This window comes from Canis lupus, chromosome 9 (genome assembly GCF_011100685.1).
Source record: "Canis lupus familiaris isolate Mischka breed German Shepherd chromosome 9, alternate assembly UU_Cfam_GSD_1.0, whole genome shotgun sequence".
NCBI lineage: Eukaryota > Metazoa > Chordata > Mammalia > Carnivora > Canidae > Canis > Canis lupus.
In genome coordinates this window covers 11,132,511-11,158,647 of record NC_049230.1, presented here as the reverse complement: position 1 = coordinate 11,158,647, position 26,137 = coordinate 11,132,511, and the positions used below count along the sequence as shown (strand labels likewise).

General features: G+C 40.5%; 1 protein-coding gene and 1 long non-coding RNA gene across 5 annotated transcripts in view; both read right to left on the bottom strand.

Moving 5' to 3' along the window:
- The window catches only part of ABCA5 (ATP binding cassette subfamily A member 5), a 73,179-nt gene extending 60,896 nt beyond the window's left edge, over positions 1-12,283 (bottom strand). The window contains exon 1 of one of the 3 annotated variants that reach the window (XM_038546747.1): positions 12,149-12,283. The gene's annotated coding sequence lies outside the window, so the exon portion shown is untranslated. Of the gene's footprint in view, positions 1-2,603; positions 2,696-11,846; positions 12,009-12,148 lie in introns of those variants that run through there. The other 2 variants (XM_038546749.1, XM_038546750.1) reach the window with 2 other exon arrangements.
- A 9,834-nt stretch (positions 12,284-22,117) lies between these two features.
- Positions 22,118-26,137, bottom strand: part of LOC100684380 — a 49,479-nt gene continuing 45,459 nt past the window's right edge. For both annotated transcript variants that reach the window (XR_005364278.1, XR_005364276.1), the window contains one exon: positions 22,118-22,450. This is a non-coding gene — a long non-coding RNA (uncharacterized LOC100684380). The remainder of the gene's footprint in view (positions 22,451-26,137) is intronic.

Sequence of the window (26,137 nt, the reverse complement as noted above, 5' to 3'; positions counted from 1 at the left end):
GAAACCTGTGACCTGAACCTAACCAGGATGACAGCATGCTAGAAGAAAGTATCAACACTCCCCATATAATCAAAACAAAACCCAGTCTCAATCCAAAACAACTCAGAAAGAGAAGTTTGTGGAAAATATCACCTCTATTAAGAAAAGAAAAATCAACAGATGGCAATGTCAAGACGACAGACTCTGGAGTATTCAGACGAAAACTTTAAAGTAGATACTTAAAAAGTATTCCAGCAAACAATGGCAAACACTCTTGAAAATAATGAAAAATTAAAAAAAAAAAGATGTAAAGGAACACCAAATAGAAACTTTAAGAACAGAAAACGAGTAACAAATAAAACCCATGGAATGGGCTCAACAGAGATAACAGAAAAAGTGAATTTTACAGACTAATAGAAGCTACCCAATCCAGACCACAGAGAGAAAACAGGTTTTTAAAAAAATTAACAGTGCCTAAGAGAATGATGGACAATAACAAAGGTCTAACATTCCTTATCAGAGTTCCAGAAAGGAGAGAAGAAAGACTGTTAGTGATAAAAAAATATTTTGGGCAAGAGATAAAAAATCTACAAGTTCCAAGAAGCTTAATGAATCCCAAACAGTATCAATCAGAGGAAATCCATATCCATACACATCATAATCAAACCATTAAAAATTAAAGACTAAAAAATCTTGAAAGCACTCACAGAACAACCATGCATTACCTATACAGGAATAATGAATGACTTGAATGAGAGCAGATCTCTCATAAGAAATTCTATGGCAAAACTAGAAAACTCCTACACAGCTGGTGGGAGTGCTGGTTCAGCTGCTAAAAAGTTTGTCGGCTCCCCAAAAAGTTAAGCACAGAATTATCATATCGCCCCACTATTCCATACACACACACACACACACACACATACACCCAAAAGAATACTTCTAGGTACACACACATACACCCAAAAGAACACTTCTAGGTATATACACCAAAAAACTGAAAACAGGGAATCAAACAAGTGTCTGCTCAGGCAGGTTCATTGCAGCACTATTCATAATTGCCAAAGATAGAAACAGTCCAAATTTCCATAAGCAGATGAATAGATAAACAAATTGCAACATACACACACGCACACAGAATTAAATATTATTCAGCCATAAAAATGCATAAAGTACTGATATATGCTATAAGGATGAAACTCCAAATCATTATGCTTAATGAAAGAAGACAGATGCAAAGATCAAATATTATGTGATTCTATTTATATGAAATTTCCAGAATATATAAAGCCATAGAAATGAGATGGAGGCTAGTGCTTGCACAGACTGAGGAGAGGATACAGAAAAACTGCTTAAGGAGTAAGGGTAATTTTACTTTGAAGTGAAGGAAACAAATTTCACTCTTTTTTTTTTTTTTTTTTAACAGTATGATGTAGGGGCACCTGGGTGGCTCAGTTGGTTAAGTGTCTGAATTCAGCTCAGGTCAGGATCTCCAGATTGAGCTCCAAGGCTGGCTCCTTGCTCAATGGAGAGTCTACTTGCCCCTCTGTCCCTCCTTTAACTCATGTTCTCTCTCAAATAAATAAAATCTTAAAACAAAAACAAAAATAGTATGCCCTAAATCATTGTCACAGGTCCAGTATCCCTTATCAAGACTATCTTTACCCTTGAAAGTCCTTGGAGCTCTTTCTGCCGGTGGACCTCTGCTGGAGCTATCTCAATTTTTCAGAGGTTATATTAAACTCAATAGAAGTGGCCAGAGTCTAAACTGCAATCTCTGTGGTCTTTATTCCAGTTTGCTTATCTCCGTAATCTAGACTCTACACACCAAAGGGTATTGAGGGCAGCTTGAAAAAAACAAGGGAGGGATCCCTGGGTGGTGCAGCGGTTTAGCGCCTGCCTTTGGCCCAGGGCGCGATCCTGGAGACCCGGGATCGAATCCCACGTCGGCTCCCGGTGCATGGAGCCTGTTTCTCCCTCTGCCTGTGTCTCTGCCTCTCTCTCTCTCTCTCTCTGTGACTATCATAATTAAATAAAAATTAAAACAAAAACAAAAACAAAAAACAAGGGAGCCTGAGTGGGTTAGTGGTTGAGCATCTGCCTTCAGCTCAGTTCATGATCCCCAGGTACTGGGATGGAGTCCCTCATAAGGCTCTCCACAGGAAGCCTGCTTCTCCCTCTGCCTATGTCTCTGTCTCTCTTTCTCTGTCTCTCATGAATAAATAAATAAAATCTTAAAAGCAAGCAAGCAAACAAAAAAGTCCTGTTAGGCCATCTTCTAGAACATTAATTGTTGCCTTGTATATAAACCTATTTGATGAGGGCCACTGGTGTGACTTCCCTCCAGAACAAGAACAATCCATTCCAATCTGGCTAACCATCTCATACCTATATAAAAAAAAAAAAAAAAAAAAAAAGCAGGCAACTTTTAAGAAGCAGCTTGTCTTACCCAAAAGTAAGTATAAATTAAGTTTGGATTAAATAAGTATCCTCTTTATGTGCACAAAGAGAGATTTTTTTAAACAACAGAATTATAGACAACTTTTACTTTCTCTGTGCTTTTTTCTATTTTATCAATTCTCCTATTAATATGTGTTACTTATGTACTAAAAAAATTATAGCAGCACCTGGCTTGCTCAGTCAGAAAAACACAGTTGCTCAGTCATGCAACTCTTGATCTCAAGATTGGTAGTTCAAGCCCATGGTGGGTATAGAGGTTACTTAAAAAGAAAAAAGAAAAAATAAATTTTAATTACACAATTAGACATACTGTAAAATATATTAAATAAGTAAATTAAAAACAGCAGAACTAATAAAGCAGTCAAGAATGGAAGATACGTTGAAAATAAATTCTCCCAACAGCCTCATTCATATTATATCAGATTCTGTAAAGAACTGATGATAATCATCTCTAGGCCAAAAAAGGAACAAAGAAAAAAGAAAAATTACACTCATTCAAGGATGATTTACTACAACACAAGAGAAACATTAACCAGTACAGCAAGAACATTCTCATTATCTGCCCAAACACATTGATTTAGTGGGTACCAATAAATTATTCATTCAAATTGAATGCTGCATGCTTAAGTCTTCATTTTCAGAAAATAGGCCCCTCATAAAGGTGCTTATGGACTCATAAATGTTCTTCCTCCTTGAGAACTACTTCCTGAACTCAGGGTTTTATGTTTAACAGGCTTATCCAAAGTTCATCAATACTTGTACCCACTCCACCACTAGTCAGGGCTTTTTACAGCAAAATTAACTTTTAACCTCTGATATGGTAAACAAAGGCAGAGTGAAGTGCAGATAAAATTAAATGTCCTCATAACCCACAGCCCACTGACAAATAACTTGAGACAGGCAGAGCATAAGTTCCTCCAGGAAGCTCCCAACTGTCTTAATCTTAATGCCATGCTAGAGAGGAAAAACTATCTCAGTTAATAGCCAGTCCTCCACCATCCTGTGGGTCTTCTTTAGCATATGAAAATCCTTCTGAATCTTCCCCATCTTTACTTCCCCAACCCCAAAGTATATCCCTCTCACAATCCCAAAAGCAGCAGCTCTTCCTGCCCTCAGGTCTTATCCCCATACTTTGATAAAACCATCTTTTTGCACCAAAGACGTCTCTAGAGTTCTTTCTTGGCTGTTGGCTCTGGATCCCAACACTACTCCAAAAACATCACCCTCCACCCTCTCACCATGGCAAGAGACAGACAAACCATTGTCATCACCACCTACCACCACCTCTAAGGCTACCCCTGATTTATATCAATTAAATTTTCTCCTGGTAGTATGAAATTTTTAACCAAGAGATCAGGAGACTGGGAGTCATGTCAACAGTTCATTAATGGAAACATTTAAGAAAGTAAACTCAGGGGTGCCTGGTTGCTCAGTGGGAAGAGCAAGCCAGTCTGAATTTGAGCTCCATGTTGGGCATAGAGCTTACTTTAAAAAAAAAAAAAGTTCATGCACTCTTGGTCCTAAACTTTCCCCTATAGTAGGTTATCTCCTGTGCCCAAAACTTGTTTTTTCTTCCTTAGATTATGTGAAATGCCCTTTATCCACTCAATATATTTTATTTTCACATAAGCTAGTGAGAATCAGATTCTGTTTCTCACAACTAAAAACACTTAACTAATATATCAGTATAATGTGTTCTTAACTCCATGGTTAGAGTATTCATTAAGGACAACAGTGATTTTCAAAGTAAGCACAGTAAGGGGAATGTTAAAAACCTGTTCACTCCCCTCCCTACTAAGTAAAGAATTCCACTGATACCATTTGGAATGCCTAGGGGCAGATAAAAAAGTTAAGAACCACTAAATTCTTTAAGTTGCTTTAAAATAATATTAATAGGGAAATGTTTCTATAGAAGATAACACACTGTGACTAATCAAAGAAGTCACTTTGGTGTCCATTCAATTCTGTTTCATGTCCTTTCCTCCAAAGCACAAAATCCCTTCATAAGCAAAAGATGCTTTCATGCTGTTTTCCTTCTGCTCCTAAGCTCCCTATTCTTTAGGCAGATTTTTCTGTCTTCATCCTTTTCCTTAGTCAGATGGTCCTATATTGCATTTTATCCAGGTCTCTCATAGAATACTTCCTACTTATTGGCTAGATAATCTCATCAATCTGAGGCTGAGTTGATCCATCATCATCTGTCACCCCTCTCCACCAAAAAGGATTCAAAATCAACACAAACATAAATGGAGCTAGCAGCTGTTTTAATATTCACAAAAAAGGAAATACTGCATCTATATATGATACTTTAAAAATATTTCTATTTTGAATTAAAATAATACCTTTTTAAGAAGAGGTTAACTTACCAGGTAAAATCCCAAATTAACCGCTTCATCTACGTCTAGAAGAGTAGGTGTCTGTATTTAAACTGAGGCAGTGAAAGCCTGTAGATGGCTGCTGATTTTCAGCAGGCTGGCACTATTCTCCACCCCAGCACACACAGTGAAAAAACAATAGGCTATCATAAATCCAAGCAACATCTTCAGACATGCCGAAAGAAACTGGAATCAGTAAACATTCACACCAAAACAAATACCAGGGGGAGACACCGAAGTCAACAACCCCAAAAACTAATAATGTTAATATAAGCGTGTGACCTCTGGAGGTAAACCAATTAAACACGAATCCAGCCTCTGCCACTTACTAGTTTTGAGACTTTGGGCAAGTTATTTAATTTTTCTATGTTCGCTCATTTGTCAATGAAATAATAATAGTATTCACTTGCTTGGCTTACTAGAATGACTAAAAGAATTAATATACGTAAATAAAAATTAATATATGAAAATGGTGTCTGTTATGGCAAGTAATTATACACTTTGAGACCTATTGTATATAAAATCAGTATAACTAATATCTTCAAAAAGACAACAAAGAATATCATATTCATGAAACAAAAACAAAGCAATTAAGAAAAACCTACCTATAGAACCTGGAAATGAAACAGACTCATAGAAAAAAATTCTCAGTAGATGGGGCAAACAGCCCCACAAACAAATCAGTAAGAAAGAGCACTGAAGAAATCTCCCAGAATGGATGAATGGTAAAAGTGAGAAAAGCCAAAAACGATTAAGAAATGTGTTAAGAAATCATATAAATGGATCACATGACTAACCGTAGAAAGCAAGATGGAGTCACTTATGTCATGCAAGGGCCTGTGTCAAACAATATCATGATCAATTAAGGGTACTGACTGCAGCTACGGGGTATCACCAAGATCAGCACTCACTGACAACACTCCAGAACGGCTAACAAGCAGAAGCAGAGGAGGTCTGTGAAGGCCCAAGAATGATTAAATCCCTTTAAAAAGGGAGGATTTTTGCAGCAAACTGTCAAATTCTTCAGATGACCCCTTACGTCTGACCACTTAAAAAGGCAGCTGCTACCAAAGGTTCTGTCCGACCGATCTCCAAATGGAATCGAGAACCTTCAATGCTCAAACACAGTAAGCATTAAGTGCAGAGAGCTGACCCAGAGAGGACCAATGCCTTATCTCAACTGTGAGCCTACATATTGACTTCATGTTTGGTTCTTTGTTAACTTCCTACCCTCTGTGAATTGTCTTATGTTCTGCTTTGTGCTCTGAGTAAGAAGCCAAGTTAATCACATGGTAAAATGTCACTGAGTGTGGGATCCTGTAACCACTTTATATAACGTTAACCTTGCTTTATGACTGACTAAAGCAGACATTGTGGAAAGACCCAACTTGTGTGTGCACCTTCAGAGCTTGCTCATGACACTGACCTAAACAAAGTAATGTTTCTTATGTTCACAAGCTCTAGTCTAATCATGTGAAAATGTTAAATTTCAGTAACCTTGAACCTCTATTTATGCAACTTATTAAAACAGCTTAAAAAAAGAAAATCCAATTGGCTGTTTCCTTCGTGACATGAAACAACCGGTTTAGCTGTTTTAAAAAAATGAAACATTCTTAACATTGATTTTTCATAAACTTTTTAGCTTAATGTTCATCTGAACAGTACTTTCAAAGCTAAGGACGGGTTTTTGTAAACAGACACAACAGTGAACCTATTTGTCCTCCTTAACCCCACAACCACAGTTTCCAAGCAGGCCCAAATGAAATGGGCCATGGGGATAAATCAGGCATGTCTGCTCTGCATAATAATACGAGGTACTAACTCTACTGTAAAAGATTCCTCGCAAACTATGGGTGTTTAGGAAAATATTTTGCTTCCTCTTTCAGTGCCCAAACCATATTGGCTCTGCGAATGTCTGCCCTTTGGGAAGAAGAGAGAAACAAAAAAGAATAAGAAAAGGGTGCCTGTGACTCATCCTGGTAGGGTAATCACAAAAGTCCCTTCTTCTCACCCTCATTCTCCACTCTTCTGCAGAGTTTTTTTTTTTTTTTTTTAATTTTTTTAAATTTATTTATGATAGGCACACAGTGAGAGAGAGAGAGGCAGAGACACAGGCAGAGGGAGAGGGAGAAGCAGGCTCCATGCACCGGGAGCCCGATGTGGGATTCGATCCCGGGTCTCCAGGATCGCGCCCTGGGCCAAAGGCAAGCGCCAAATCGCTGCGCCACCCAGGGATCCCCTGCAGAGTCTTGAATGGGAAATTAGAGTGCAGGAAAGATGTGGAAAAGGAGCACTTTCTATACTGAAGCCAAAGATAAAGATGTATCTCAAATGAGACCAACTCCTATAGGTAGGTGAATGAGGTTTCCTGAAAGAAGGGTGGTTTAAGCAGAGGTGATATGAAAGTGATGCTTTGACAGAAACGTGCAACTGAAAACAAGGCTGCAAAGTTAGAAATGAGGCGTGGCCAGCAAGGGAAGATCTGTGAAGAGTTAATTTATCAGGTGCCTTCTCTTGAGCCATAAGAAAAGCCCTATTTAGCAGAAGGCTCAAAATGTCTTCTTTATTTATTTTTTTTAAGATTTTACTTATTCATGAGAGACAGAGAGAGAGAGAGAGAGAGGGAGAGGCAGAGACACAGGCAGAGGGAGAAGCAGGCTCCATGCAGGGAGCCTGATGGTGGGACTCGATCCCGGGTCTCCAGGATCACGCCCTGGGTTGAAGGCAGCACTAAACTGCTAAGCCACCAGGGCTGCCCTAAATGTCTCCTTTTTGCACTATAATTCTCATTAATTATCTCAAACTTTATAGCTCTATAAAGGCACTCAAAAGAATAAAAGGAAAAGGCAAGAAAGGATGTTTAGCCAGCCCCACATTTGACACAGTAAGTGGGAACAGGATCACACAAACACCTCAGAGTTCACTCACTAGTGATGGAGTTCATGAAAGCCATGGCAGAGCTGGAAATGGTGGAGAGGACCACATAACATCAAAAGGAGCTTTGTGAGTAGACAACACATAGGACTTTCTCTTTTGCAGCATATACTAGAAGACGATCCTTGAAAGCACAAGCTAACAACTGAAATACAATAAAACTTCCACTGGCATGTTTTTAACAAATCACATGTTTTGGAAAACATAATACCTGATATAGTTCCAAGACAAAGACTTAACAGTCTAGTATCTTTAACACTGTCTAACAAAGCCAATTCTTCACTACTAAAAACAGTGACTACAACACAGAAATAAGAGTATACAATTATATTTAAACATTTTAAAAGTTACTTTCCATTGCTCCATAGCATACCTGGGGAATGCATTAAGGTTGGAGCTTTTATTTATTTTTTTAAAGATTTTATTTTATTTATTCATGATAGACACACAAGGAGAGACAGAGGCAGAGACACAGGCAGAGGGAGAAACAGGCTCCATGCAGGGAGCCTGATGTGGGACTTGATCCCGGGACTCTAAGATCATGCCTTGGGCTGCCAGTGGCGCCACTGGGGCTGCCCGTTGCAGAGCTTTTAAATAATAATTAGGTAAGTTTTAAACATCCAGTATCACTAAAGGTATAATCAAATATTTAACTTGCCTAGATAAAAACAATACATACTCAATCTATAAATTGCAAGAAAATTCAAAGCCAACTAAAGCCCATCTCTCTTTTCTAAGGTATTGATAATTGACTTAAAGACTAAAAGTGATATAATCCAGTATTCAATATCAAATATTCATTAGTTTATTTTAAAAATCTTGATTACATTATACCCACTGTGAAATATATTCTACCCTTCTCAAAGCAATAAAAAATGTTCATGACTGTTAGAAATAGTTAGAAATTATTTGAAATGTATTAGTTTTACTTCTGAGAGAAATGAATCAAGATTATATCCTATAAAAGAAAGAAACTGAGTCATCCTGGTAAGAGATGTGGTCTGTCACCTTTTTAGCAAGCTTCTAAGATTTTTGGAAAGGCTCTTTACTGAAAATGTTCCCTATCTCTAACAGATGAGTGTCAGAGGTTACTCCTAGTCCTCCAAGCAGAGATGATTATCACTACTTTCTTATGGATATCACATCCATATCCAATAAATAACTGCAATTTTCATACTGTGTCTTCATCATTATTTTACATCTTAATCTTGGGCTTGACCATGAGATCCTTAACCAAAAAGACTGCTTTATCTTTGCTTCTCCACCACCAATGGTAATATAACCAATATCCTCTGACTGCAAATTCCTTCACCAGAGTTTGCTAAGAGTCTATATATATATAATTTTTTTTTTTCCTTAGAGTCCTTATAGATGAAAGGTCTGCCAACTACCATGAAGGAGGTAGGACCTAAGTCCAGGGTGGAGCCTGTTTTGTACAGCCCATGAGTTAAAAGTGTTTTTCACATTATTAAATGGCTGTGGGAAAGGGGGATCAAAGACTATTTGTGACATGTAAAAATTACATAAAATTCAAATTTCATGATATAAATAAAGTGCTATTCAAACATAGCTGTGCTTACTCAGGACTGTATTGTCCACGACTGCTTTTGTGCTACAATGGCAGAGTTAATTGATACAGAGACCATATGGTCCACAAAACCTAAAATATTTGCTACCTGGCTCTTTACAGAAAGTTTGCTGACCCCGTTATAGATTAAAGGAGGGAGAAGGAAGAAAAGTGGCACATTCATTTTAACCTTAAGAAATTTATACATCCAACATAATGGGGAAAAATAGACGATGACTTTGCAGATAGATAAAATTTAATATAATGTAGTTAAGTTCAACTGGAGAAAAAATGGAATGGAAATTTCAGGCAGAGAGAAAAGAATAGGAAAGCTAGAATCCTAAAAGGGGCTGAGGCATGGGCAAAGTGAACTGGGGCAAAGGGGGCAGATGTATGTTCTAGATGACACTGTAAAGACAGGCACTGGAGATGGGTTGTAAAATATCTAGTAGGCAAAATTTGATTAGACACTATTTTGTGCAGCTATATACAGCACCCTGTATTTCCTCTACCTTGTTTTTCATACCCTAAGAATAATTGTTTAATTGCCTGGCAATCATATAGTTCATTCGTCCATTCATTCCCCCAATCCCCAAACCTCGACCCACTGCTACCAGCAACAGCACACTCAAATGAAAACCTTTGATTCCTACTTCATTGAAAAAAACTGAAGCAATCAGAAGAAATTTCCAAATGTCCCACTATCCTTCTTATCTCTCTACCTACAATTATGCCTAATATTTTAACAATATACCATCTGGGTAACCTGATGACCGTTTTTGCTAAAAATCTGAACCATAAAAGCTTTCAACAAAATCTGGTACTTAAAGTTTATTTTTTGGAAGAAGAGATTAAGAATATATTTGGCTGGGACACCTGGGTGGCTCAGCGGTTGAGTGTCTGCCTTTGGCTCAGGCCGTGATCCTGAGCTCCTGGGATCGAGTCCCACCCTGGGCTCCCTGCGAGGAGCCTGCTTCTCCCTCTGCCTGTGTCTCTGCCTTTCTCTCTCTGTGTGTCTCTCATGCATAAATAAATAACATCTTTAAAAAATATATTTAAAAAAATAATATATTTGGCTGATGACTTGAAAGAAAGTCCTGCCAAATTACTTCACCAGTTTCTTAAGTAATAAAAGCCCTTTAAAATTTAGCTTAACAGGGTAAATCATAAATACTCTCTTCTTATGTTTTAAAATCTACTGAAAGTAATGCAATAATTAAAAAAAAAATACCGTCAACATGATTCAACCTGAATTTTAGGACCATTTTGCTGTTGTTGAATGGGAAAACAGTGCAATGGTACCCACATAACCAGGCATCCCATCCCTTTTCTTACATAGAATAGGTTCCTAAAAGCTTGAGCTTATCACCATTTTAATCGAATTAATTCGGGTGCTGGCAAAGATTATGATTTAGTAGACTATCAACAAAATTATTTTATATGATCATCCTCTCCACTAACCCACGGGCAGAGATTATCAAAACTGTATTTTTCTTGGTACTCTTCCCACACAGTATCTGGAATACAAGAGACATTCAAACAATGTCTTGTAAAATGTGAATAAAGCTGCTCTGACCCTGACTGTTAAGAATTCCTTATCCCAAACCCTGTTTAAAGGGAAACAGACTCGAACAAGCACATAGTCAGGGATTACTGCCTTTTTCAGTTTGATCTCAACCCAAACAATCCCAGGAGCCTGAACTACCTATGTTCTCTGAAGATACCCCTTCTAACGCTCTCCTGGGCAGACACAAAATACGGCAGCGGAGAGAAGCCCTGGGGGCGGGGGTGCTCAGCGGTTGAGCATGTATCTGCCTTCGGCCCAGGGCGTGATCCGAGGACCTGGGATCGAGTCCCCCATCGGGCTCCCTGCATGGAGCCCGCTTCTCCCTCTGCCTGTGTCTCTGCCCCCCCCTCTCTCTCTCAGTGTCTCTCATGAATAAATAAAATCTTAAAAAAAAAAAAAAATACGGCTGCGGGTAAAGCCAGCAGCAGAATGGAGCGTCAGTCAGGCATCCCTGGGCTGGAATCCCCATCCCGCCTTTTTGTTAGTTGAGCCCCTCGTAGGTGCCTTAGCCTCTCCGTGACCCATTCTCCACCTGCGCCCGAGCTCACCGGGTGGCAGCGTCAGGATCAGGTGAGGTACCTGGGCGCCCGGCTCTGAGTCGGGGGGGGGTGGGGCGGGGGGGGCAGCACATCTCCCCTCCCCGCCGGGCCCTTCGGAACGTCCTCCCCAATGCACGCGTCCACCTACATCCTTTCAGGCTTCATTTGTTCCAAAAGGCGCACGTTAGGGCACTTGGGGGGCGGGGGCTCAGGGCGCGACCCCGCGGCCGGGACGAGGCCCGCGCCACACGCGCCCCGGGGAGCCCGCTTCCACGTCCGCCGGCGTCTCTCAGGAATACACACGACACGTTAGCTCGGAGCACAGCAGCCCCCGCCCGCCCCGGGCTGCCGGCGCCGCCAACCCGGACCCCGGACCCCGGACCCGGCTCCCCGCTGCCCGACCCGCTTTCGGGGATCTTTTCGCTAACCTTTTTCACGCCCCAGCTCTTGCCCGCGTTTGAGGAATCGGGGCATTTCCCCTCAAACCGTGTGTGGCGAGACCCGCGCGCCCTCCTGTCACCCAAACTCTCCTCACACGCAGGGAAGAGCGCCCCGGGCCGCGACCCGAGGTCGGGGGGGCGGGGGGCGCCCGGAGGGAAACGTCCTCGCACAGCCCCGCCCGCCCCGCGAGGCCGCCCGCGCGCGACCCCCGCCCCGCCGCCCCCTCGGCGCCCCCCGCCCGCAGGGGCGGCGCCGCTGCCCTCCAACCCCCGCCCCGCTCCGGGATCACCTCAGGGCCGAGCCGCAGCGCGGTCAGGCCGGGACGCGCTCCGCCTGGGGACACGCTCCGCGCGGGTGACGGAGCTCGGCGACCCGAGAGTGTGCGTGTGCGTGTGTGAGAGGGCGCGGCCCCGCGCGTGCGCGCCCCCGCCGGCCGGCCCGGGGCGCCCCAGAGCCGCAGCGCCCGCAGCGCGCCTGCCCGGGGAGCGCGCAGCGTCCGGGGCCGCGCTCCGCCCCCTGCCGCACGCACCTGGGGGCGGGGCTCCGGGGGCGGGGCTCCGAGGGGGCGGGGCGCTGGGGACGCGCGCGTCCGGCGCACGCTGAGGGGCCAACGCGCCTGCGAAGCCGGCGCACCTGGGGGCGGGGCTCTGGGGGGCGGGGCTCTGGGGGGGCGGGGCTCCGAGGGGGCGGGGCCCTGGGGACGCGCGCGTCCGGCGCACGCTGAGGGGCCAACGCGCCTGCGAAGCCGGCGCACCTGGGGGCGGGGCTCTGGGGGGCGGGGCTCCGGGGGCGGGGCTCCGAGGGGCGGGGCGCCGGGGACGCGCGCGCTCCCGGCGCACGCTGAGGGGCCCACGCGCCCGCGAGGCCGGCGCACCTGGGGGCGGGGCTCTGGGGGGCGGGGCTCCGGGGGCGGGGCTCCGAGGGGCGGGGCGCCGGGGACGCGCGCGCTCCCGGCGCACGCTGAGGGGCCCACGCGCCCGCGAGGCCGGCGCACCTGGGGGCGGGGCTCCGAGGGGGGCGGGGCTCCGAGGGGGCGGGGCGAGCGGGGGTGCGCTGAGGCCGCCCCCTCCCCCCCCGCGCGCGCCCGGCCGCAGAGCCGGGGTGCCCGTACCCCAGCCAGGCCCTGGAGCCCGGCATCCGCAAGGTCCCCGGGGGCACAGGCAAAAACCACCGGCCTGAAGTCAGGGGCTCGGGGTTGAGTCCACGCTGCGGCCTCCTAGCGTGTGACCTTGACCCGCCTCTCCCGTGGCGCCTAGGTTTAGGAGCCCTTTCTTGCCTGTTGGCCGGGCTTTGAGTGGTCCTCTCCCGGGACTGCATTTAGATTCTCTCCGCTGCCCCTGCAGCGCCTGGGTCGCAGCGTCCTCATTCTCCCCCACCTGCTACCTCGCTCCCGCATCAGACACCGACCTGAGACATCTGGATGCTGAGGATGCTTTTAGTTTCTGAAGTGTCCCCAGGAGAGCCTGGGAATGTGGCGGATCCTGAATTTTCCAAATGGCCTGACACACAGGCATCTGTGGCAGATTCTAAACCGCACTTATTTTTGCTAAAAATATAAACCGATGTTTTGAATTTTATTGCCCAAAGTGGCCTAAATGGTAGCCAGAAGTTATTATAAAGGAAAGAAAAGCTCAAAGTTAGCGTTACAGATTTTCCTCTCCAGATGTCTGTATGGTCACATTTCCTGCACAGTTCTTTACTTTGGGGAATTTAACTGTTTAAAGACTTTTTTAAAAATTCCGTTAATCCTGTGTACATCATGTTTTTTTACATATCTTTGTTTTTTCTGCTTCTCAAATCTAAACCAAATCTCTCCAACTGTCACTGCTAAATTCTACAAAAAAAAAAAGAAAAGAAAAATCAAGGTATCGGGTTTTATTTATCCTACCGAATATGGATTAAGTGAGAAATTCAAAGAGGTTTAGCAGAATCTGTAATGATTAAAATCTGGCAGTTGATGTGCAGCGAGGGGGAAATAGAATGTCCTAGAAACTATGCAGGAAAACTGAAGCAGGCAGGTAATAAAAACTATTCAACCATGTATTTTTCCTCTTTTGAAATATCTAGGACATGTTACAAATTCAAAAGAATGAATTCCCAATGGCCTAGGATTTGTGGGCAAGTACACGGATGGAGGTCAAAGATAAATAAACTTGGTAAAAATGTGTAACTGAAACACGTAGTCACCTCAATGCTGCAGTTGTACTTCTCACTATTGGCCTCAACCTGCTCTGATTTCAAGAAGTCTCCTCAATCTTTTCTATGACTATGCAAGGCATTTGCTTCCTAAGCTTATTTCTTATAAGATTCTCCGTTATTCATTCTGTCTGCTGGTGCTTCTACTCGTTTCAAGACCAAAACCCAGTTCTCTGAAACTCGTTCCCTCCGCCCATCAAAATGGTCCCACTTTCATTGCAATTGCACACATGTTCTCGTCTTGTTCACATCATTTTACTTAGGTACAGTCTCTTCAATTAAACTGCATATCTCTAGGATCAAGAGTTTTTTTCTTATATCAGTTTGAATTTCCAGGTCTTCTGCATCATACTGTGTGGTACATGTTGTTGATAACTAAGGATGAAAAAGCACATGTACAAGAGTATGCAAATATTATTGTCAGTATACCCCCACAAGATATCACCACTCACTCAACAAAATCTACCTAACACAAGGAAGAGAAGATAATAAATTCTTCTTATGGGATGGATCATAAAACTATATGGTTTGGGGAATTATATAGAGAGAACACTAAGACATTGAAATAAAAAGACTGTTACGGAAAAATATATTGACCATAACATATTTCACTGTGCTTCTGAGCCAGCTATTTATCAGTTTTTGTGTACCTTGTAAACAATTTAGCCACATAAATCTCAATCTAAATTTCCATAGTTACCAGGTCCCAGTACTAAAGCAGCTACAGGGAAGATGTTCCTTTTTGAGCCTCTGTATCTAGGAAATAGCAAACAAGCCAAACTGCTTGGTTGTCATGACGGCAACTCGAATCCCCATATCTCATTAATAGATTTTTAGACATATAAATCACAGGGGAATACATAGATCATAGAAGTCATAGACTGAGACTTAAACAAGTTGCCTAGCTGAACAAAATAAATGGTGACCAGAATTTTGACAGTATTTAATGTAGAAAAAGAAACTTACGCTTGCTACCCTTTTCCTGATGTCACATTAGGACATTATCTTACATGATCATCAATACACTGAAAATGAGATATACCAGTTTTAAATTATTACTATTAAGCCCTCTTTATAATTTCTTGTTTTTAAACATTTACCATTTCTCCAAGTTAAAAAGAAAGTGCCAAGAGAAGGGATGTGGTTTCTAAATTCAGGGTTTAAGTTAGGTATAATTTAGAAGAGTTTCAAATTAGAATCTTTTTCTAGAATAAGGCCAGACAAATAAAGAAACACAGCCTTGAGTGACAACGTAGAAAGACAATCTTGGCGTCTTCAGCAATAGAATTCCAAACTACCATCTCAAATGTGGCTCAGATTGTTATTAAATAGCTTAGGGAAATGATGAATTAATGATCAGTGGAAGGTTGGAGATGAAAACGACTTTGAAAGGTAGTTTTAGGGGCACTTGGGTGGTTCAATGAGTTGTGCATCTGCCTTCTGTTCAGGTCATGATCTCAGAGTCCTGGGATGGAGCCCTACATCGGGCTCCCTGCTCGGTGGAGAGTCTGCTTCTTCCTCTCCCTCTGGTCCCCCACGCAACTCACATGCTCTCCCTGCTCTCTCTCAAGTAAATAAATAAATAATATTAAAAAAAAAATAAAGGTACTTTCAATTTGTTTATGATAGTTTTAGTTTTATTACAGGAAAATTAGTCAAGGAGATTAATATGTAAAGAATACCTAGCCAAATTTGTTATTTAAAAAACTCAACCAACCCACAGTATGTATCCAGTGCCTGGTATTCTTGCTTAGCAAGAACCCCAGCTTTGCCGGTTTAAAAATAAAGGTAAAGAAATCAACATTAGGGACACCTGGGTGGCTCAGTGGTTGAGCTTCTGCCGTTGCCTCAGGGCATGATCCGGGGTCCTGGGATTGAGTCCCACATCGAGTCCCTACGGGAAGCCTGCTTCTCCCTCTGCCTACCTCTCTGCCTCTCTTTGTGTTTCTCATGAATAAATAAATAAAATCTTTAAAAAAATCAACAATTATCCTGAGAGACAACAAAATAAATAATTAAAGAGCATCAAATGGAAAGTGATACTTGTTGCACCGCAAACTATAAAGTGCTGAAGAGACATTGAGGGCTTGGAGTTACCTGCTACCTTCAATAGAAAAGGTGGGAAGGTAGGCTTAACCAGCATGCAGTATAAGAGAGGGTGCAGAGATACAAGCCTGTGGAGGTCTTTATAAACACAGAAATAACTTATTTACGTAAGAGAATAATGTAAAGGCTAAAAAAGGAGATTTGACTCGATCTGTGTGTTTTTTCTTCAGTAAGGAAAATGGACTTTAAGGAGGTAAAAGTGAAACAAAATAGAGAACTGAAACTCGAGAGAGGTGAAGGGATAGTGATCAAGCACCTATCTGTTTCAAATAAGTTCATGTTTCCAGGCACAAATTACATCCCACAGCTGTTTACAGGTAACCTAAGACGCACAACTGGTAAGTTCAGAGAAGCTGTAAAAAATGAAAAGAGACAATAGATCACCTGCTTTCAGAAACTGCTTTAAAGATAGACACTAAAAGCTCTAGAACAGAAAAGCAAAACTCCAGAGCTCATAGTTAAATATATTTTGTGAACATTTAGAAGAGAGTTCAGTGGTCACTAAGAACCAGACCAAGCTAAGTTATACTGTATTTCTTTTTTTATTTGATTTTTGGGTTAAAATGGGAATTGTATAGTCATGATAGAAATTAACTTCAGGAAAGCATTTAATCCAGTCTTTCATGATAGTTGTGTAGATGAGACTCCAAAATAATGGCTTGATGTAATTCTAACTAGGTAAACTCGAAGTTGGGTAATCATAGCCAAAATTCTGTTCTGAAGAAAGAACCAGGAAACAAAATTATATTAATAACTTGAATTCTATGCTAAAAGATAAAGATAACATTTAACAGGAATATATGAAAGTCTCTACTTTGGTTTAAATTGAAAAATTAGGGGATTCCTGGGTGGCTCAGCGGTTTAGCGCTTGCCTTCAGCCCAGAGTGTGATCCTGGAGTCCTGGGATCGAGTTCCACATCAGGCTCCCTGCATGGAGCCTGCTTCTCCCTCTGCCTGTGTCTCTGCCTCTCTCTCTGTGTCTCTCATGAATAAATAAATAAAATCTTAAAAAAAATAAATTGAAAAATTAAGGCACATGGGAAGTACAAAATAAGATTCTGGTTCAGCCATGGGAAAATCATCAAGAGATCTTCTTGTCTGCCAAAATCAGTGTGGGTTAATAATCTATGTCAGATAGCTTGCAGCGATGCTTCTAACATTTCCATTTGAAAACACTGTGCTCACAAACCTGCCACTTCCTTTCATCCTTGGGGGATCCCTTTCTCGATATTCCCTTTAGAATTCACTCTCCCTCTGGAACAGACAGAATAAGGCCTCCGGTCTGCCAAAGATGTGTACATCCTGACCCCTGGAACCTGAAACCTATATTACTTTACATAGAAAAAGATTAGGTTTGCTAAACAGCTGACCTTGAAATAGGGAGATTATCCTGGATCATCCAGGTGGACCCAGTATAATCACCAGGGTCTTCAAAAGTAGAAGAGGGAAGCAGAAGAACAGATGAGAGTGAGGACTCCACCCACCAGCGCTGGCTTTGAGGCTGGATGAAAGAATGCGGGTGGCCTCTAGAAGCTGGAAAAGGGGAGGACACCCTGAGGACCTCCAGAAAGAAATGCAGTCCTGCCAACACCTTGATTTTTATCGCAGAGCGAACCATGTGTTCTAACGTACAGAACCACAAAATAATACATTTATATTGTTTTAAGACACTAAGTTTGTGGTGATTTGTTACAGCAGCAATAAAAAAATAATACACCTCTTACAACTTGGTTTCATTCTCTGCCGCATAGCCCTTTTATTATTAGCATCCAAATGTCCATTCTTTTCTTTTCTCCACCTAAGAAACATAATACCATAGAAAGGACAATGAATTATTATTTAGATGTTGTGAATTCAAAAACTTAAGGACTCAAGTGACTCCATAGTCATCTATGCATAGTTAGCCTATATGATCACTAGTTTTCCAACTCGTAAAATAGGATAAATAATATCTGCCATCTTTGGGTAGCTTCAATGAGTTTTCGAAATGAGGTGACTGAAATGATAAAAGCCAACTATTAAGCACATAATACGTGCTACATGCTGCTGTATATGCCTCACATGTAGTCTTTTATTCGATCACTACAATGCCACTGTGAGCTATGGACTATTATTTTCCTCCCACCAAGGCAGAGAGAAGTATTTTGGTTTTGGTATTGTTTTTAAAGATTTTATTTATTTATTCAAAAGAGAGAGAGAGGCAGAGACATTAGGCAGAGGAAGGAGAAGCAGGGTCCACGCAGGGATCCCAATGTGGGACTCAATCCCAGGACTCCAGGATCATGCCCTAGACGCTCAACCACCGAGCCATTCAGGTGTCCTGAGAGAAATATTTTGAAAGTTATAAAATATCAGAGATTACAAAAAAAATGGACATCACGGAGGGACTTGATATACAATAAAGAAGAAAGTTTTTTTCTACTAGTAATATTCCTTTAAAAAATGTCTTTTTCATTTAAGCTTTATTGATATCAACTCTCAATATTTGTTCCTTACACAGTTATTCTCTTAATTAATCTGCCCATTCAATCTGGAAGTTATATTTGGGAATGCCTCTTATATGTCAGGTGCAAATGAAACAGGCATGGGACAAGGAGTTGGTAAGGATTTTAAAAATTGTAAAGAGGGCTATAGATAAGAATGGGTGTGACAGTACACGGTGGTCAGTAGCACCACAGGCATGGGTGTCAGTAGGAGGAGGTAAGTGATTCACCTAATACAGACCTGAGAGGTGAAGGAACATTGTCCAAAGGGAGTTAGGTTAGGGTCCGAAGGGTGAATAGGGGTTCAGCAAAACTCTGATAGAATACTGTAACCTGTGGTATTTCAGCCTCTTACCCACTCACACTGAGTTTCTTATTCTCTACTCTCTCTGCGACTCAGAGGGATCTTGCCTAAAGGTTCATTCCTAAATACAATTTGATGTCAAGTCTCTGATGTGAAATTTTCACGTTTCATACTGAATATGATCTTGGTATCTAATCCATTTGTATCTGATCTCACATTCTCTTAATCCGATGATCAACCAGTACTGTCTTAGACCACTTTATTTCCTTACCCAATCAGAATTTGGCCCAATTTTATTAGTTAATCATAATATAAATAGGGGGCACCTGGGTGGCTCAGTGGTTGAGCATCTGCCTTTGGCTCAGGTCGTGATCCCAGGGTCCTGGGATTGAGTCCTGCATCAGGATCCCCACAGGGAGTCGGCTTCTCCCCCGCTCCCTCCCTCCCTCCCTCTACCTATATCTCTGCCTCTCTCTCTGTGTCTCTCATGAATAAATAAATAAAATCTTATCTAAAAATAATATAAATAACAAGTGAAAAATGAACAGGTGTTTCTATAGAGGAATTGTGATTACCTGTGATTACCTGTTGTTGCCACTAGATGACGCCCGTAAGCCTGAGAGACAAACAGGCTGGTTCAGTCTCTCCTCCCTTCCTGGGAACTAGAGAAAGTAACCAATCAGAGGATTGGGACATGGGAAAGAAGAAACTGCCCGAACTAAATTTTAAGTGATCCTGGTTCTCAAATGTTTCCTTAAAAAATAAACCCAACATCATTCTTTCCTTTTGGATAAATGGGACAGTAAGAAATTTAAAATTTAGTTACCTGTACATACCTTTCCTATCTTGAACCACCCTGTCCCCATTCATGCTTTATTTCTATTTCTTTTATTTTTACTTTCTTCTTTAAAATATTTGTTTCTTTGGGGATGCCTGAGTGGCTCAGTGGTTGAGCTCCTGCCTTTGGCTCAGGGTGTGATCCTGGAGACCCGGGATTGAGACCCACATCAGTCCCTGCAGTCCCTGCAGGGAGAGGGAGCCTGCTTCTCCCTCTGCCTGTGTCTCTGCCTCTCTCTCTGTGTGTGTGTCTCTCATGAATAAATAAATAAAATATTTAAAAGATAAAATATTTTTTCTTTTCTAAATTTTTAAATTTTTTTTTTTAGTTTTTACATTCTAACAAAACTGTCATTCCAGCATCCTAACCTGTCAAATTGAACTATTTGTAGTTCCTTATATATGCCCTTCACTATCCCAACTACTAATCCAAGTTTATGATTTTCCCTCAATCTCGAAGAGCCACTCTCTCTTCAAAAACTTCCCCCTCCAATATTACCTTTAGAAATCCCACTCATTCTTCAAGGTACATTTCAACTACCACCTCTTCTGTGACATTTTTTTCTGTTACTACCACTAGAGAATGCCTTTTTTCAATTCTTTTCATTCTCTTAACAAACTTAGTATTTTGTTTAATAATAAATGTAGCATGCATTTATTGTAAAGCTATATGCATTTCTGTAGCAAAGACTTTCTGCTTGTGATTATTTATGAACCTTTCATAATCTCCCTGCTATATAATGTTTGCCTTTTGACCGCAGAGACCACCCTAATCATTTTTATATGTCCTGAAGCATTTAGCGCAATATTATTTATTGAGTTGATTTGAATGGTAATCTCCATAAGACTGTTGCCAAAAACTCTAGGAATAAAAAAATGAGATAATGATTCTTAGTGATAGTCCCCTGGATAATTTGAATGAAATTCATTAGCAGGACCTGGGGAACCAAACTCATCTTTCCAACTAGAAATGACAGCCATAGCGTGAGACTCCCACCTCCTCCAAATTTATAGAAATAATGGACAGAATATAACTATTTTAAACTATAAAGCTGAGTTCAAAATTGAGAGACCAAAAACTTCAGATACCAGAATGAAGAAGAACTTCAAAGTCATAGTAATAAGAGCCAGGAGTTAAGGTTTTAACCTCATGCAGGACCAAGAGGTGAGACCCTAGAACCACTTAATGTGTAGCTGGAATGAAAATTCCTGCATAAATTAGGACCCTAAAGAGGTTGTCACTTTTTGAAGCCTAAGAAAGTTGCCAAGAAGTTTATCTTCTACCCAGTAGCCTAGATTGGACAGAGGTGTGGGGTAGCAGTTCCCATGAAAATGGAAAGTCCTAGCTGAAGGAAATCCAGTTTTTACATTAGCATTTGAAGACAGAAGCCCAAACTTAGAAACAGAGAAATTGCCAACCCCCTAGGCTTACAAATATAAAAATTTGTAGTAGTAGTAAGGGCACTTGTACAACTCAGAGCATTAAAGAATCCCACAGAATAAATTACCTTCACTGAAGATAAACTCTCAACAAAATGTGCACCACAAGGGAATAATCCACCACAAGGGACAGTTAACAAATACACCAAATTGGAAAAAAAATCTGGGACGCCTGAGTGGCTCAGTTGTTGAGCGTCAGCCTTCAGCTCAGGGCATGATCCCAGGATCTGGGATGGAGTCCCACATCAGGCTCCTTGCAGGGAGCCTGCTTCTCCCTCTGCTTGTGTCTCTGCCTCTCTCTCTGTGTCTCTCATGAACAAATTAATAAAATCTTTTTTGAAAAAGGAAAAAAAAATCTGTGCCCAAATAACTTCCATTAATAAAACAACCTTAACATGACTTCAAAATCTGAATAAAATGGTTAAAAACATAAAAGAAAGACTATAAGATAAAAATAAAGTGAAAGAACAAGATAAGATTAAAAAATGGAAGTATTTGGGGGAAAAGAGAAACATTTGGGAAAAAATTGGGCTTTATTGATTCATTAGTTCTTTCAACAAATATTTTTTGAAAACCCACAAAGTTCCAGCCCTATTTGCAGTGCTGGAGATAAAATGGTGAATGAGATACACAAATCCCCTACTATGACAGAGCTTCTATCATGTTGAAAATAAAACAGTTGGGGCACCTGGGTGGCTCTGTGGTTGAGTGTCTTGCCTTCGGCTCAGGGCATGATCCCAGAGCCCGGGGTTGAGTCCCCCATCGGGCACCCCATGGGGAGCCTGCTTCTCCCCCTGCCTATGTCTCTGCTTCTCTCTCTGTCTCTCATGAATAAATAAATAAAATCTTTCTTTAAAAAAAAAAAAAACACTCAACACATGGGTTTAACAGATAGACTAGAAACTGCAGAAGAGATGATTATTCAGTTGGAAAATAAACTTGAGAAAATTATCCATAATCAGCACAGAGGATACAAAACAGAGAATAGTGAAATTAAGAGATATGGAGAATAGGGGTGCCTGGGGTGGCGCAGTCAGTTGAATGTCAGACTCTTGGTTTCAGCTCAGGTTGTGATCTCTTGGTCATGATCTTGATCTTGTGGTCATAAGACAGGGTCCATGTTGGGGCTCTGCACTCAGCACAAAGTCTTCTTGACACTCTCAGGAATCTCAAGCAGGGAACTTGCTTCTCCCTCTCCTGCCTGCTGCTCCCCCTTGCTCTTTCTCTGTCAAATAAATAAATAAATAAAATCTTTATACATATATCACATAAATATGTTGTATTAAATCATTTAATATGTTATATTTTATGTATGTTTATATAAAATATATATTATATAAAATAAATAAATCTTTAAAAAAGAGAGACGGAGAATAGAATATGAAGGTCCAATGCACATCTAATAAAAAGTTCAAAAAAAGAAGAAAAGATAATGGAGAAGAGGCATTATTCAAAGAGAAAATGGCAAAGAATTCCTCAGGAAGAAAGAAAGGCATGACTCATGGAATAATACAATGAGTTCTCAAAAGGATAAATTTGCAGGAAGTCAATAATGTATCCAGAAACTTCTTTTTCTTTTAATTTTATTTTAAAGATTTTATTTATTTATCCATGAGAGAACCACAGAGCCACCCAGGTGCCTCCTTGCCAGTTGCTTTAAAAAGATTCAACAAATAGTGTGATTTCAGCATCTTAATTTGGTTTGTCAGCCTTTCAGGTCGGCCTCTTGGTGGTGAACTTGGAGGCTACCATTGCACCAAGGTGATTTCCCACTGACATACCACTAAAAAGTAGAGATAAACAGATAACTCATAAGCAAAGAAGGAAGAAAAAAAAGTCACTCAAGTGGAAGGCAGGAAAGTACTTAAAGAACTTAAGAAGTTACACTAAAAAATAAATTTTATTACTTTTTTATTTCAAGAATAGATACCCAATTTCTTATTCACATGCTTCTCCACATCATTTATTGTGGCTGCGTGGAACGCAGATTAAGAACGGTTCTAGGGGCATCTGGCTGGCTCAGTGGGTAGAGCGTACAGCACTTGAGTTCAGCATCATGAGTTCAAGCCCCATATTGAGCATAAAGATTACTTTAAAATTAAAAAAAAAAAAGAAAAAAGAAATAGAAAGATGGATTTTATTTTTTATTTTTTTATTTTTTTATTTTTTATTTTTTTGAAAGATGGATTTTAAAGCCAAGCCTCAGTGAAAAAAGAGTGCATATATATCTATAGCAATGTCTCCTCAGAGGTACTGGAAAGAAAAGAAAGAACAGGAGGCACGTATTCACCTTGCTTGATGCAGGTTTTCTAAGCTTTAAAAATCACTACCAATTCCCAGAGCTTTCAACAATTCGATTACATTTTCTTTTAGTGTTTTTTTTTTTTTCAGTTGGTGCTCTTATACTTCTTCATTCTACTAAGAGAAAAGTGAATTTGTGTACTACTAACTCAAAAAAGAATATTTACAACAGCCACAATTGCATCAAAATCATAAAGTGTCATATATTATATATTATATTATATTATTATATTATATTATATTATATTATTATATTATATTATATTATTATATTATATTATATTATATTATATTATATTATATTATATTATATTATATTATATTATATATTGCTACTATACAGAAAAAAGGTATAATGATATGCCTCTAATTGGCCAGAACTTTCAGCCTAGATCCTAAATCTAGCTGGGCATCAGGATCACCTGAGAAACTTTCTTTTTAAAAATTGAAATACATTTGACAAAGAACATTGCACAAGTATAAGGTGTATAGCATGTTGATTTGATATGCTGAAATCGCAGTACGGGTGCCATTGTAGTGTAGCACTTATATCTCTTCAAATAATTATCATTTATTTTTTGTGATGGAAATAATTAAGATCTAGTCTCTTAGCAAGCTGGGCTGTTTATAGTCCTATATTGTTGCCTTGACGCATGAATCACAATTTATGTGGACACAGAATTCTTGCGTTAGCACCCTTTCCCCTCAAAACTCTGTGGACACACACGTTTTTATTGTCTTGAACCATATGAGAGTAAGTAGCATACACTATATCCCTTTCCCCCTAAACACTATGGTGCATATTACCTAAAAACAAGAATACTGTTCTAAGCATACTCAGTTGAATATGTGGGCATGAACTACGCAGGTCCGCACATATGCTGTTCTTTTCAATAAACACAGTGCAGTACCAAACATGTGTTTTTTCTTCCTCATGACTTTCTTAATAATGTTTTCTTTTCTCTGACTTACTTTATTATTATTTCTCAACTTACTTCATGTAAGAATACAGTGTATAATACATACAACATACAAACCGTGTATTAATTTGACTGTTCGTATTATCAATAAGGCTTTAGGTCAACAGTAGGCTATTAATTAAATTTGGGGGGAGTCTAAAGTTATATGTGGATTTTTGACCTCACAGGGATTCAGCACCCTAACCCTTGTATTGTTCAAGGGTCAACTGTATAATTATTAATTTGCTTACTTTCACTCTTCCTTGTAAGAATATAAACTCTAGTGGGACAGGAACTACTTCTTTGTTGGTCCCTGTTATATCCCCAGGGGCTGTCATTTATCAAACAAGGTAGGCAGATTTTTTTCTAGAAAAGGTTAAAGATAAGTAAGGCTTTGCAGATCAAGAGGCAAAATTAAAGATTATATACATACGCACACACATATACATACCTATATATGTGTGCGTATGTATATAAATATAAATATATATCCATAATGAGAGAATTTTTTTGAGAATTTTTAAATTGTGGCAATTTCCACAATTTTTAATTGATAGAATTCAAAATACAATAATGATAATTGTATACAGTTTTTTGTTAATATACAGGGCTGGACTTGGGGGAGGCAGAGGTTAAGCAGCAAGGGTTTGGCCAACAGAAGATCAGTGAAACAGAGATAGCTCTTTGGAAGAGAGAACAGCAAGAGGAAGAAAACAGCACCTGTTGCTGGCAGCCCCACTACACTTCCAGTCCTAAGGGGGTTCACAGGTGTTGTTACAGAGAACTAAGGTGATTTCAGAATGCTTTTGGTCAATGGGAGTCCAATAAGGAAACCAAAGAAAAAGGTCTTGACAATAACACCATCGCACTGAGATGTAGGTACAATGCTGCTCTTCTGTCTGTGAAAGGAGGAACCAGAGCAAGTCCCAACAGTGCCCAGCAGAGCTTTCTCCTGTAGAGAGAGATCAGAGCAACTGAAGGAGCTGTCTCAGATCTACTACTCAATCCCACTGTTATGGGCCCATTTGGGAAGGGTGGGAATAATGAGAATTCTAGCTTTTTATAATAGTTTGGATGACTATGGAAACTGATTTTAAGTCTGCAAATGGAGTATAAGGACAGGCCTGCCTTTCTGGACAAATGTTCCTCTTAGAGCCTGGGAAAATTAATGCAAAGCAATTTTAGAGATGCTACTGTCCAATTATTTTTCCTCCTTGCTTTGTCATTTTTTTCTTTCAGTTAAAAATTGGTGCCTTGGCTTCCTTTCCTAGAAAATAATTCTCCTTGCAATAACAAAACAAAACAAAACAAACCTAGGTTTTGTTTTTGTTTTTGTTTTTGTTTTTTTTTACTACCTAGGGGTATCTAGGAAGGAGGTTAACATATGTAGAAGAGAAGAGAGGAGGTAAAGGGCAAAAAGATCAGACCTGGTGTCTGTAGCAACTACTCAACTCTGCTGTTGTAGCAGGAAAGCAGCCACAGACAAGATGAAAACTAATGAGCACAACTGCATTCCAATCAAACTTTATTTAAAGTTTATTCAAAGTTTAAATTTTGTAAAATTTTCACATGTCACAAAATATTTTTTCTTTTTTAAAAAAAGTTGCTAAAACAACATCATTCTTAGCTAGTGGGCATACAGAAACAGCATT